General features: G+C 38.3%; 1 protein-coding gene across 14 annotated transcripts in view; it reads right to left on the reverse strand.

The window, feature by feature from the left end:
* The window catches only part of LOC127152700 (teneurin-3), a 589677-nt gene that overhangs the window by 300598 nt on the left and 274517 nt on the right, over nucleotides 1–14562 (reverse strand). For 7 of the 14 annotated variants that reach the window (XM_051093698.1, XM_051093924.1, XM_051094361.1 and 4 more), the window contains exon 1: nucleotides 13215–13857. The exons of 1 other annotated variant lie outside the window; for it this stretch is intronic. The gene's annotated coding sequence lies outside the window, so the exon portion shown is untranslated. Of the gene's footprint in view, nucleotides 1–13214; nucleotides 13858–14562 lie in introns of those variants that run through there. 6 more of the 14 variants (XM_051094441.1, XM_051094209.1, XM_051094293.1 and 3 more) reach the window with 2 other exon arrangements.

A 14562-nucleotide genomic window follows, 5' to 3' on the forward strand; every position in this document is an offset into this window, starting at 1 on the left:
ACTTTGCATAAAACGTAACTAAGGGTCATGCAATACTGTAATGCATTATTTTTAAAAGTAACTTTCACCAACACTTTTTATATCAAAATATATTTGTTTTGTAGCAATGTAAAAATCTTTACTGCACTTTAATGCAACCTTGTTGAATAAAATTGTCTTTCAAAAAACAAAACAAAAAAAAAAAACACTGAACTACTGATGTGTATATTTATACAGTGTTTTTCTCTGTAGATTATACATATTAAAGCATAATGCTGTTAGACTAGAAAAATGCAACCATCAATCTCTTGAAATCAATTGCGAGTCCACTATATCTGGTACTGCCTATGTTGAGTGTTCCAAATCTGTCACTAGGCAGTAGGCAAAGGGCAGCAAGGTAGCTCACTAGGTTTTGAAACAGAGTTTCTGTTTTTAAATCTGCAGGGAATGTTTGCTTAACAAGAGATGAACATAAAAATGAAGCTAAACTGCAGATAGCACTTACACTTAGCAAAGAAGTACTACTTTGTGTACTTTGCAAAACTTGCCTCCACAGATTAGGATAAGTGGTGACTCTTTTAGGACTGAATCAGAACGCTGATATGACAGACCCTCCCCTTAATTACTACTGTAGAAGCACCGGTGGCAGGCCTGATTTTGTTCAAAATGTCAATGTGCCCACTTGGGAGAACGAAAGGGGGGAGGAAAAAATCTAAATTGAGAACAAATGCAGAAATGTTGATGTCAACATTATTTTAGAGCGCCATGGGACTTTTCCGCTCCACGACAGACAACAACATATATCATATCATGCTGCTTGTGGTTTTTAACCAAAGGAGTCTCGCGATTTATTGTGAAGAAAGACAGAGAGACACCATAAAAGAGAGAGAAGGGTTGTTTGTGTTTCAAATTAAGCAATAAGATGTGTGCTAATAGTTCTAAGATGCTCTTTATGGGGCAGCGGTTTCTGAATACGACACTGTCTCTTTCAATCTTTTACTCTTTTTGACATAAATCCAGCCACTGCCTGTAAAGCAAAAGATGCAAACCTTCAAATCCCATGCGTGGGTTTATGATTTTTATTTTTTTTAAAATCAATCTTGTTTGGTGAAGTGGTTATTTTCTCTTGTTGAGTACAAGAGCCCATTTCCACCATTACTCTGGCAAGCACGGACACCTGTAGCTTACAAGCTGTCGCCATGTCAACGGTGAGAAAGAAAGAAAAGAGATGCAGGAAAGAAGTGTGGGGAACACAAGACTCCATTTCAGGGAACGGGAGTGCAGGAGAAGCCCAGTCAAGCTCATGGGAGGGGCGGGAATGATGAAAGGCTGTTGAAAGCTCTTCACTTACAGGCTCCGTGAAGAGATGTACATCTCACAACATGTGACACAGTCACCTAAACCACTCCTCTGAGATGATGGGTGTTGAAAAAAAAAAGCTCCAATAATGCATGTTAAGGGTAAAATATAAAGCGAGTGTGTCAACAACACCATCATCCAGGTGTTAGAAACATCATCTGGTTAAAATTGTAATGATGGCAGACACTGAAAACACAACAATGGATAAAAATAATTCATTGTTGCACTAGATTGTGACAAACCACACAATGAAAATAAACACGCTACAGTATTTTTATACTTAAAATAATCCGTTTTAAAATAACCAACTCAGGCCCCATTTCAATAGATCAGCTCCTTCACTCCTCCAACATTACTGTAATATAAAAGTGATGATTATGACATGAAGATATATATTTAGAAGTCAATTTCAGCAAATTTAGTTGTCTTAGATTAATCATGTTAACTACAAAAAAAAAAAAAAAGGTTAAATTGTAATTAATTTTTAATCAACTGACAGCCTGGGGCTTAAAACAAAAGTGTTACATTTTTGTTGTAATTTCTTTTATATTTTACATTTTGAATTGCAAATTGCTGAGGTTAAACCCTTGAGCCTGAGGCAGAACACTAAAGGGAAACCTTTAAATTTCTGTTTGTAGTTATTATTATTTGTTTTTTCTTTATTAAAATAAAATAGGTGGTTCATCTCCTCTTCTACGTGTCATTATTGCACGGCACCCAAAGGCCAAACATTATTAAGCATCAGTGTTATTAAATCAAAACTAAACCTATAAAAAATACTAAAGATTAAATAGATCGATATAGATAGAAAAATATATATAAAAAAATGAATATATACATATAATATAACAACATTTCTCATTATAACTAAGTTTAACTTGACGTACAAAAACATCTAAAACTGACATAAAAATAAAAAACTGCATAGACATACAAAAACAAAACAAAAACTACATTACTAAAAGAAAAGAAAATGTGAACTAAAATGAAGAGGAAACCTCAAAATATAACGGTAACACTTTACAATAAGTTGTCATTTGTTAACATTACTTGAATGAACAATGAAAACACATTTATTACACTAATTATTAACCTTAATGTTAGGTAATAAAAATACAGTTGTGCTTTGTTAGTTCATGCTGGTTCACAGTGCATTAACTAATGTTAACAAAACATTAGTGAATGCTGAATTTACATTAAGATTAATAAATGCTGTAGAAGTATTGTTCATTCTTAGTTCATGTTAATGTAGTTAACTAATGAACCTTATTGTAAAGTGTTACCAATATAACGAATTCAAAATATTATTAACATCATAATAGTAACAAAATCATACTTTTTAGCATTGTATGAATGCAAAATAAAACAAGTAATGTTGTCAAGACCTTGAAAACTAACCAAGTATGAAAACACCCTCATTTGTAATACCTTACTGATGTAAGACTAGCTTTTCAAAAAACCTGTCAAACCGCATATAAGCCACACATAGTTGTTTTATGAGCGGAGCTGTATTACAATGTGGCTTTAGTCAGTGTCTTCAGATCATAAAGTGTATCTGACTGCAGTCTAATGTACATTCTACCACCGTCCATCTTAATTACATTGAGATGCACTTAGTGCCATGCAAATGCGTCGCAAGCCAACTGGCTCAATGTAGTACCCATTGTCCTTCACTCTTCACTCGCCTGGGACTCCGTCATTAATGACAGAGGAGTACGCTGAGCAGTCACTGAACCCTGCAGATGAAATTATCCCTCCGTTACTGGCGGGTTACGGCTGGACGGTGCTGAAGGCACCAGCGAACGGTCCAGCACCTCTTTTGATTCTTTAAGGAATGTCTGACTGACAGATGACACAAAGGACAGTAAGTACGTTTACATGTGCAGTTGTCGAGCTACAGCATTTTTTTAAATGCAGACAAGCTACGAGCGCACATACTGTACTTGCCTTGGTCTTTCAGAGCAAATCTGAGGGCTAAAGCACTGCACAAATAATAATTAGTTTATTCTAAGTAAAATTGAACTTTTAAAGTGCATGTAAATGCACTTAGTGCAAAACTTGAATTTACCTATCTCTTACACCTTAGTTTTGACTTTAAAAACCTTAATAAAACTAAATTAAAGTAGCATCTGATTACAGTTGCACTTTTGTTCTTGTACTCTGTAATCTGATTGGATGATCCACGATCAAGCCACACAGACCACATATCATCTGAATTCAATAACAGTGTACTCGCCGTCATGCCTAAACCCTCTTACCTGTGGTGAAATCGCTGCAAAATACAGCCTCTACCAGCTTATCGCTTTATGCAGTCTAAAATCCAGCTTTTGTTAAAAACCAAATCACAATCATCCACTTTAGAAATAACATAGATAGATAGAAAGATAATTTTTCACTAAATTCATAAAGATAGTGTGTATTAAGTCTAACATTTGCATTCAGTTTCCTTGGTGAAAGCGACTTAACTTGTCTAGGAAACATCCTCTCTCCTTCCCAAAGGAAATGGATTTCTCTCCTTTCAGTAGTCCATTCAGGCCATTGTACAATGACCAGGAAATCAATGTTGTTTTTTTCTTTTCCCCCACTCCATTTTTTTTCTTTTTCTTTCCCGTCTTCGCACACAAACACACACCTACACCCACACAAGCAGGGCTCACACCCACACACACCTGATGTAATCTGGCAGACAGTGCCAGCAGAGTGAGCCATCAGAGGGAGTGCACGCCCGGTCTAAACCATCTCCCAGCTGGCTGCGTGAGCTGGGCCCGTCTGGCTGGAAGCTACAGATTAATTAACAGTGTGCCATGAGAGCACCGCACAAGTGTGTGTGGAGGGGGCGAGGTGTGTGACATTCAGCCCGGCCTGCTCACGCACCCAGTGAGCTCTGGATCTCACGTCTCTCCGCCCTCGCCATCATCATCATGGCCTCACGCTCTCACCCCGTCTGCTCGGTGACCGCAGCCAATCGCCTACCAATCAGGACAGATAAAGATACAGCGCTTTGAGAAAGTACAGAAGGACTGCAAGAGCTGTGACCACTGCAATAAATAGCCATTGTGACTTTACCTTTATAGTAACACAGAATAACTATCAAAAGAGCAATACAACACACAACTTCTAAATGTTCTTTCAATTTAAAAAGAAAACTAAAGAAAAACATATACATAACGTATACATATATGTTCATGAGCGGCTCTTTGCTGTTTTTGTTTTAACAGAAATATTTTACATTTTTGGAACTATAACATTTTTCATGCAGTAGAAAAAACATTTACAATGATAAATGATTAAAAAATTATTAAATTACACATTACTGAAACATGACGAGAAGTGTCTAGAAACTAATGAGTCACACATACTATTATTTATTATACAGACAACTCATTATTATTACCTGATAAATATTACCATAATATCACAACAGCATAGACCCTAAAATATGCTAAATTATTCACTGAAAATTGATCATATGTGACCCTGGACCACAAAACCAGTCACAAGTACCATGGGTATATTTGTAGCAATATCCAAAAAAACATTGTATGGGTCAAAATTATCGATTTTTCTTTTATGCCAAAAATCATGATATTAAGTAAACATCATGTTCCATGACGATATTTTGTAAATTCCCTTCCGTAAATATATCAAAACTTAATTTTTGATTAGTAATATGCATTACTAAGAACTTCATTTGTCAACTTTAAAGGCGATTTTATCAATATTTTGATTTTTTTTGCACCCTCAGATTCAAGATTTTCAAATATTGTCCTATCCTAACAAACCATACATCAATGGAAAGCTTATTTCAGCAAATAATGTATAAAGCTCAATTTAAAAAAAATAGACCCTTATGACTGGTTTTGTGGTCCAGCGTCACATATTTTAAATTCATAAATAATAGCTGAAACAGGTTTAGTTACCATTCGGTAGGCGAATTTGTGCAAAAATAAGAGTCTGACTGGACGGATGGCCTTGGAAAACAACAAAATACTGTAAATAAAAAAGGCATAATAATTAACGATAAATAAAAAAAATAAAATAAAAGATGTTGATAAGCCTACTTATTTTGCTTCTACAGGAAAATACCTGCCGGACAATCTTGGGTCGCAACCCATTAGTTAAGAACACCAGTGATCTAGTGACAACGAAAATGCGAATTAAAATTTCCATATAAATTTGAAAGCAACGATAGTGCATTGTGAAGTTAGCGAACAAGAGTAAACTACTGTGTCCATAGCAACAAGCAGAAAAATATATTTTTGTTTCGCTTTGAATGGGGGCTAACAGGGTTCAAAAGAAAGCTCCAGTGAAATGACAGAGGAAATATCTAACCCATTCTGAATTTGCACATCAATAGAGAGACAAATCGAGCGTCCTCTCTTCCTCCTATAATATATACAATAGAGAGAGCGGCAGTTCAGCTGTGACTGAAACCCGAGATACATGTGCTCCGAATCACCGGGCAAAAGACTGTCCCCGCTACCCTCTCAAAATCTTTCGTAACACCCATTCTCATTAGAGGGATGGAAAAACTTGGGGAACGGATCGATGTTTTCATTTTTCAAGTGCTTGTATCCATTAGACGGGTAAAATTCATCCATCAAGCAAATTCCTTTCTGGTTAGGCCCTGTCGCTTTAACAAGTAGCGAGCTCAATGTGCAAGATGTATTGCTCTCCATTTCACTAACCTTCATTACGTCTTTCATGTGTCTCTCACCCCCTCCTGCTATCTCTCCCTCTCTGCCACAGAGAGGCAAAGGATCTGATTGGCCGGAGACACTACCTGCCATGTTCTGTAGCACACAGCGCAGGCCGTCAACCTCTCGTGTTCTTCGCATTAATTCAAACGCCTTTTTTTACAGAAATCATTCAGCATGAATTATATATGACGGCCCCTTTTACCTCCTCACTTAGGGGAAAATATAATTCTATAATTTGGTGGTTTTCATATGGTATTTAAAGCAATATTGAGTGGGCCTTCCTGTAAAGCTGAAACTAATGGGAAAAGGGGGTTACTGCATTCCAAAAGTAAGTGCTCATAAAGTTATGTTGAAACACACATAAATTACAGTGGCAAAAAATTTCATCACAGCCATTAGAAAGACGAATCCCTCATCCTGGCCTCTCCACCTCCGTGATCTTAATCCAAAGAAAGCTATCAAGAAGACTGTTCTGTTTCAATTTCTAGAGCTCACGCTCCAAAAAAAAGCAGAGAGAGCTAATAAATTACGTGGTAAATTACGGTGCACCGAGCACTTTCAAGCAACATATCACAAGATAAATTTCTCCGGCGTTCACAAAAGAAACGGTCCAGCTGAAGGGAGACCGGAGAAGGGAATGATGCAGACGAAACGACTGAGAATCTGGATTTTATTTCAGTTTTATACATTTTAAATTGCTATAATTTAGCCTCCATAAATGACAAAGTGGAAAAAAGGCACGTAAAAAATTCGCCACAACCTTTCCACCTGAGCTGCTGGGAGATCAAGTAGGTGGTTATTTGAATAAAAACCCCGCCTGCCCGCAGCCTCTGTGCTGACGGGGGAGACAAAAGCCTCGCTCCTCTCCTTAATGAACATATCTGCCGTGGAACGCTGCAGCTGGACTTAAAAGGTTACGTGGGGCTGGCCATGCTGGTCACAAAGCTGCGCCCGCAGGAATGCTGAATCCGCTCCAAGAAAGCCGAAAGGAGTTGCGGGGGGGTTTGGATTGGCTGTATCAGTGACAAAAGGGAAGACTGATGGCCTCACCAAGAACCAGAAAGACCTTTGCGCGAACCCCTCTTCCGCCACGGGAGAGCACGGTTCATGTTTACATCCCTCCCTCAAACATCCTCACACACTTACACACAGCGGCCTCCATTTTATTTACTGCGGCATTCATAAAATATGGATGCCCAACAAGATACTGGAGGACACTTGAGAACAAAATGGGAACAATGAAGTATAAAATATCACAGCATCTGGCGCTTGCTGAACTATGACCGCTGGCTTGCTCAAGTAAGTATTTCCCTTCAATCATTTATTGCTTGGTAAATTACCACTGAGCGAAAAAATGCCACTTTAAATTTCAAATGAGTAAATCTTTACCGTCTAAACATATGATATATTTATTAACAAAGGTTGTACAATCACGATAAACTATTAAAACGGAACGCAAAGCGTACCTGCTTCTCGAGTCCAGTGAGTTAGGGTCTTAAGAGGTCATTGAAGAAGTAGACCGCCTGTGATGGGAAGTCCTCACGTTGTGCCGGCTGCAGCGGAATGGGGTGCGTGAGAACTTAAAAGGTGAGGCGTCGTAAGGTGGGTGTCGTAAGGTACGGACACACAGACGACTGACCTGTCCTACTCTATAAAAGTGCCTGACGGCAGGTATGCCGTCAGCCAATCCGAAATCAGCGCTCCACGAAGGACGCACAGGTACATACAGACGGAGCAGAGGACTAGGACACACATTTAGTCATAGGAGAGGACAAGTGCGTCACAAATTAATTTCTAACCTTGTGGAAAAAAAGAAGAACTATAAAAGTACTACAAAAGACACAGGCGCACACACACACTACTGCTCGAAAGTTTGGGGGGGAGTAAGATTTTTCTGAAAGAGATCAACACTTTTATTCAGCAAGGATGCATTAAACTGATCAATGACAGTAAAACATTTACAAAAGAATTCTTGTTTTCCACAAACAATTTTAAGCAGCACAACTGTTTACAACACTGATAAAACTAAGAAATTTAGCTTAAAATGATTTCTGAACGATCATGAAGACTGGAATAACGCCATCACAGTTAAAAAACAGGATTTTAAAATTTCACAGTATAATTGTTCTGTACAAATTAATACAGCCTTGGTGAACTTATGAGACTTCTTTCAAAAAGATTAAAAAAAAAAAAAAATCGCACCGGCCCTGAATTTTTGAATAGTGCAATATATATAAATACTGCTCATATTATGTACTACATCTACACAAGATAATCTAAGAAACAGCTGTAATAATGTCAAGGAATGTAAAGCGAATGAATATAATGTTCTTGTCAAAACAGACTCTAATGTTCTATAATGTGCAATTTGCAGTTAACTAAAATCGCAGGTGTTTTATACACTAGTCATATGTGGTAAAAGTACATAAGCTATTAGACAACCCAACAGTTAAGTGTTAAAAAAAATGTCAGGCATCTGGATTCGACTCTAGCTTGTGTCATGTTCTGATCCTTATCTTCTTATCTTTACTATGCTATAACAATCGCTAAAAGCCTTCAAAAACAGACACAAATACCTCAATGAATCAACTACCATTGACTACTCATTCCTCCTTTACTATCATACATTTATTTGGCACGCATAATTCGCCAGTTGGCAGAGGGCACTCGGCAACAAATCCTATAGCACAGCACAACCGCCTTGTATAATAACTGTTGTCAAATATAAATCTGATGCAATTTTCACAAGATGGCATTGTTAGATAAACGAAGGGAGGAAGAGAGAAGAAAAAAAAAAAAAAACTAACAGATTTAAGGTTGGAGGTGGAGCCAGTTTAAAAGCTGCCGATTATTTCCCTGTTTCACACTCGACAGAATTCACACAATCTTTGTCTTCCGCACTGGTCGCACTGCATATTTCACCAAAAAGACATACGCTTGCATGTAACACACTAGAGCGGTCCAACTTTTTTGATGCAACTGGAAAGTTTTATTTATTTATTTGCCAATCTCAAAGTGTTGCCAGCTCGAGCTGGTGGTTTTTGCAGTTTGTTTATCATTGACCATCACAGAGGCGCCAGTGTGAAATAAAGTATTTTTAGATGTTGACATAATGGCTCGAAGAGGGAGGAGACCATGAATTTTTCATAGCGGCTCACAGGGAGAGGTCATTCGCCACTCTTTCTCTATAAAAGCGGGGAGAAAAAAGAATTTCTGGAAGCCTGTGAGCAGCTTTCACCCCTCTGAAAAATAAACCGATCAGCCAAGTACAGCGACCTAGAGACACACAGACACAAAACCCTACTGAACGTTGAAAAATGGATTCTCTCATTGTCCAGCTGTTCTGAAGCAAACACGCCGACTCAAACCTCTTATTTCCGGCTACCCGTGCCGCTCTCCTCAAATTCCCAGCAAACACAAGCAGCCACTGCTTCTACCGAACATTACGCTTGCAAGCCAACATTGTCTTTTGGGAGACGACAACAAGAAAAGGTGTCCATTACGGCAGTTTCGCAATTCTTTGGCAGTTTCCATGAGAATGGATTTGTTTTGTTTGTCTGTAACGGCATTATTAGACAGCTAGCGATCCGTTTGAGCATTTAAAAACTATTTACAGCTTTGGCCGGCTCTAAAGAGTGGATTCCAACCAGAGTGTGCGTCCGTGTGTGCGCCTGTGCATAATCCTATTTGAAGTATTCTCTGTGTTTTCAATGCATTGAGGAGTTGAGCATAAATCAGAGTGACAGACTTAAAAGAAAAGGCTTTGCATTAAAGAGTCCAGGTCAAGGGGATGGGTCTTAAACACAGACAATTCCTTTCTTCTCTGAAATATTAGCACACTCCGACCGTTACCAGACGAGTGAAAGTGCATCCCTCAAAGTGTCAATTAGGCGGCACAACGGTGGCACATCAATAAGTTCGAGCTGGCGCGTGACGTTTTAATTAAGCCTCGCATAGGCCGCGCATAGCATTCCATCCGGTCACGCAAGTCACAAACATTATTTGCTTCCTCACCTCTCTGCACCTACGTAAGAAGCACACAAAAGAACGTCGGAAGAGGCACGAGGCCCGCGGTTCTCCGGCTGCCGTTTGGCATGTGCACTCAAGTCAGTGAGCTTTGAGTTGGTGTTGGGTTGCCGGCAAAAACACCAGTGTCTCCGTCTTTAAGCATGGCTGGGCAGCAATGAGCCTACTCCAAATGTTACACGCCATTCAGGCCTCATCGGGGTGTGTGTGTGCGTGCGTACATGTAATTCCCGACTCCCAATTGTTCATGCTTTGCATTTAACAAGCTGGAGAATCAGCCCCATACCATTAGAAAGGAAGTATGGAGATACGAACACTCACATCCATTCACCCGCACAAACACACACCGGTGTCAAAACAACAATGCCTATTTATCTGTTCCCAATCGTTGTGCTTCTGACGATTATTAATCATGTTAGAGTCTTATTGCCTTGAAAATGAAATTACATGAAAATAAATGTTTCTGCAATTAGCTGTCATGCCTCCCATTGACAGGAAATGATTAAAACGAAGACTCTGACTAATTGGGCTTTGAATAATGAAATGATATGTATGCTGACTTTTAAGCAGGTGTGAAAGCAGAAGCAACAAGGAGATAAAAACATCTGGCCGCACTGGACAGCTACTGTCAATCAATCCAGCCTCTGTGAATCCCATTACCATGACAACCCCCAGCCAATAACATCTGTACCGGCCTTTATGAGGGAAAGAGGGCCACTATATGTGACAATATTAGCATCATTACAGTAACAAATGGTGCCTTCTTGCAGCTTTATTTGATGTGAGATCAAACACGCGCATGCTCTCTGCATCACACACGCTGCGGCCCTCCACGGGTCTTTAAAAAAGAAGCTCTTTCTGTCATGATATAAATGACACTTCAGAGTTTGAAAGTGCTCCTATCAATCACTCCAACTTTAATGTGAAATAATAAAATCAGTTTAAGTTTTTCTGTTGTCCGTTTCTTTCCCCCTCCCTGTCTCTCAAGTGAACAAAGGCCAAGTTCAAGGCAACATCAAAAATTGATTTCAGCTACACTTCAGATTAGTCAAAGGTCTCTCAGCATGCACACACACACACACACACACACAAACACACACACGCACAGTCAATGCTAAATCTCTCCTCGTTATTATTACATACATCGCCCATAGTATCCTTGCAGATACATTTCCAAAAACCTCTATGATTTTTTTAAAAAAAGTAAACAGATGCAAACATGGGTCTCGTTCACAGATTACAATATCAAAACGACCTTCCCGATCTAAACTAGAGAATTCTAATAAACAGATATGTGCTTAAATAAAATACCGTCACAAAATAAATCACTAAAACCCCTCAGTAGAAGGCCTAAACCGGTCAAAACAACCAGGAGACTGAAACATATTTTTGAACACAGATACTGAAAAACTGAACATACTATATGAGGCCAGTCCAAGAGCATGATTCAACGGGAGGCAATGTCCGTTCATGTCCGTGACTTTAGCGGGCAATATACACTAGCATTTAAACAAAAGACCATTTAGGATGGGCCAGGAATCTTTCACCAATCACTATCGTCAGTATCAGCTTTCAGCGCAATTACAGTACATGGTGATACCTCAGTACCATGCTCCCCTCTACACTGTTTTCAGTCAGTGTGTGTGTGTATATGTCAGGTTGTTTCTTCTTTATCTGTCGAAACACAACCTTCAGGTATGTGTTCATAAGTAAAATGTAACTGATAACCTTCTTTTTTATCTTATTGCTTTTCAGAATACAGTATGAGTGTTTGAGTAGTCTACACTTCTGTGATGCGCTTTAGGGGTTTGGCTCAATTATGAACAGATCAGTTTGACATTATAAGTAATTTAGGGACACCCTTACCGCCATTAAAGTCACCAAAGCAATATGTCGCAAAGTCATCAAAGCAAATGTTATAAATTGTCTGACGTAAGTATTAACACACTTCGCTAAAATAGAAAAGAAAAAAGTTGCTCAGAAAACACACTTACATACATACAAACCCCCCCCCCCCAAAAAAAAAAAAAAAACTGCCAGAGAGTGTTTTGTGAAATTGTACTTTATTACTCGCAAAAACTTTACGAGAGAATATTTGTTTGTAAGACTCGGCTAAGCATTTAATTTTTTTTAATGCCAATAATTAATCATTGAGTATTCACTCAGAGCTGAGAATAAATCTTAAACAAACATAAGAGAAGAACTGTAGTCAAAGAAAAAATAACTAGGTGAAGTTAAAGATTACAGATTTTCTGGAAAACAGTTATTTTAAGACATCTTCTGCACAATGTGAATGTGATTTAGTTGATGCTGTGCACAGCAGTTTCCCTCAGATAAAGCAGGTCTGTATAAAACACTAACAAACTACTTCAACACATGTAATCTGAGCAGTGGGATATTGTAATATTGTTCACATAAGACACTGTAACAATTTCAATATAACTAGTTTCATAGCCTAACTATATTTGTAGTATTTCAAATATTGCCATTGCTTGTAAAAAAACAATCTTACACAGTAAGATTAATACAAAATGAGTTATTTTTAGGTAATATAGATGCAGGTAGCCTGGCAATGTTATGTTATTTATTTTTGTAGCATATCTATTTTATATATACGACTTTATTTTCATTTATTTTCTGATCTGACGTCTTTATCATCCACTTGCAGTACATTGTTTATTTTGAACGTCATTACTGTAAATACACGTAAGTTGCCAGAAGTGTTTATAGTTTTTATGACACTCATGTTCAAGTTGTTGGGTTGTACATACACATTTTTCATTTTTCACTGAAAAGCAATAGAGAAATGAAGTAGACGAAGTCGGTGAAACTCTGTCTCTCTACAGTGAAGCTTACACGCACCGCGTGTGAACACATTTACAACCTGTGTGTACCTACTGTCTTTACTATGATTTACACCAACGCGCTTGACTAAACTATAAATCCGAAAGTGATGTATTTTACTCGACGAAATCATTTATGTATTTTAATTTTCATTAAGTGATAATAAATACTAAAATAATAATTAAACCGAACTTTAAAAAAAATGAAAATGAATTTACCCTGCCTGTTTTATTTTCTAATAAGGCTAAAAGTATCGAGAGTATAAGTGAGAGCGCTCCCGCATGCTGAGGCCATCGGTGCTCTTACCTGCTGTTGATGTGTTTCAGCATCCCATTGACAAAACTTAACTAAACGACGGTCAACTTCAGGGAAAGACAAAACAGAGAGATGTTTCTTGCAAAACAAGTCCTCCTCACTCGCTTCAAGCAGCAACTCCCGTCCAAACGATAGTCCGGAGAGCGCAAGAGTCACTCAGATGTTGACAGATAGATGTTTCTATCTCCTCTCTGAACGCAAGAGCAAACGGAGGAGACTGGTCGGGGGTGATCGATGTGTCCAGCGCTCATGTGCCTATATGCCGAATAACAGCCGCCACCGTCCGGATACACCGAGATACGGAGTTACACGAGCAGCCGCTGTTTCCTCACAGAGATACAACAAAGCCGGGAGTGCGCGCCTGCATGTCTACCTGAAAGCGCTGCGAGAGTACAGATAATTCGCGCAAGAGTGTGTTTCCTCAGCTCTGGATCTGGCTCGGCGGTGGATGTGAAGCGCTACTGGTCCCCCCGCTGCGTCCAATCAGTGCGCTATGTGTCTGTATCCAGCACCGGATCAGTGATAAATGAAGGGTCATCCATGACTAACGCCGAACCCTGATGAATGACTTTCACAAGCTCGTCGTCATCATCGTGTCTCTGGCTGATAGCGACTGTAAGCAGCTCATGGGTTTGGCTCTGTTTTACGTTTTCAGTCGGGATGCGAAGTTCATTCTCATCGAGGAACAGCACAGCGCTTGGAAGTGTCTTATTTTGCATGCTAAAAGTTAATACTCCCCATAATCCAAAACATAGGGGATAAGATACCACAAAACAGCGTGATGTCCTGTTTAAGAAAAATAGAAAAATAACTAACCGTTGGAGTTACTTTTAATATTTTGGTAAAAAAAAAAAAAAACAAAATGGCAGCTGCCAGAACTTTACTGTATTTTTAAAATAAATAAATCAAAAATGCTGTTACAAAATTAATACTTAACATAAAAATATATTATTTTAATAGCATCTAAAATAAAATTATATGTATTACCTTGTTAAATAAACATTTTATCTGTAAATAAGGCAATTCTTAATTTTTTTTTTTTAGCACATCATGTATTTTAACAGTCTGGTAATGCATATTTGTATGCACAATTTTGCTTAATCATTTTAACATTCATATTTTCTTTGCATATATTATTTTATTAGTGAAAGCCATACATCTAATACGATTCAATAACCTTTTTTTTCTAACATGTTCATTTTGCTACATTATATATAGTATGTGATATTTAATAATATTTTCAATTAGAACGGTTGCCAGTTCTGTCACATTTATGAAGCCAGTGCAGGTGCACATTACAGCCGTACACTGCCATAACCATTCATATTCCCCAACACCA

Source organism: Labeo rohita, chromosome 1 (genome assembly GCF_022985175.1).
Source record: "Labeo rohita strain BAU-BD-2019 chromosome 1, IGBB_LRoh.1.0, whole genome shotgun sequence".
In the NCBI taxonomy this organism is placed as follows: Eukaryota; Metazoa; Chordata; class Actinopteri; order Cypriniformes; family Cyprinidae; genus Labeo; species Labeo rohita.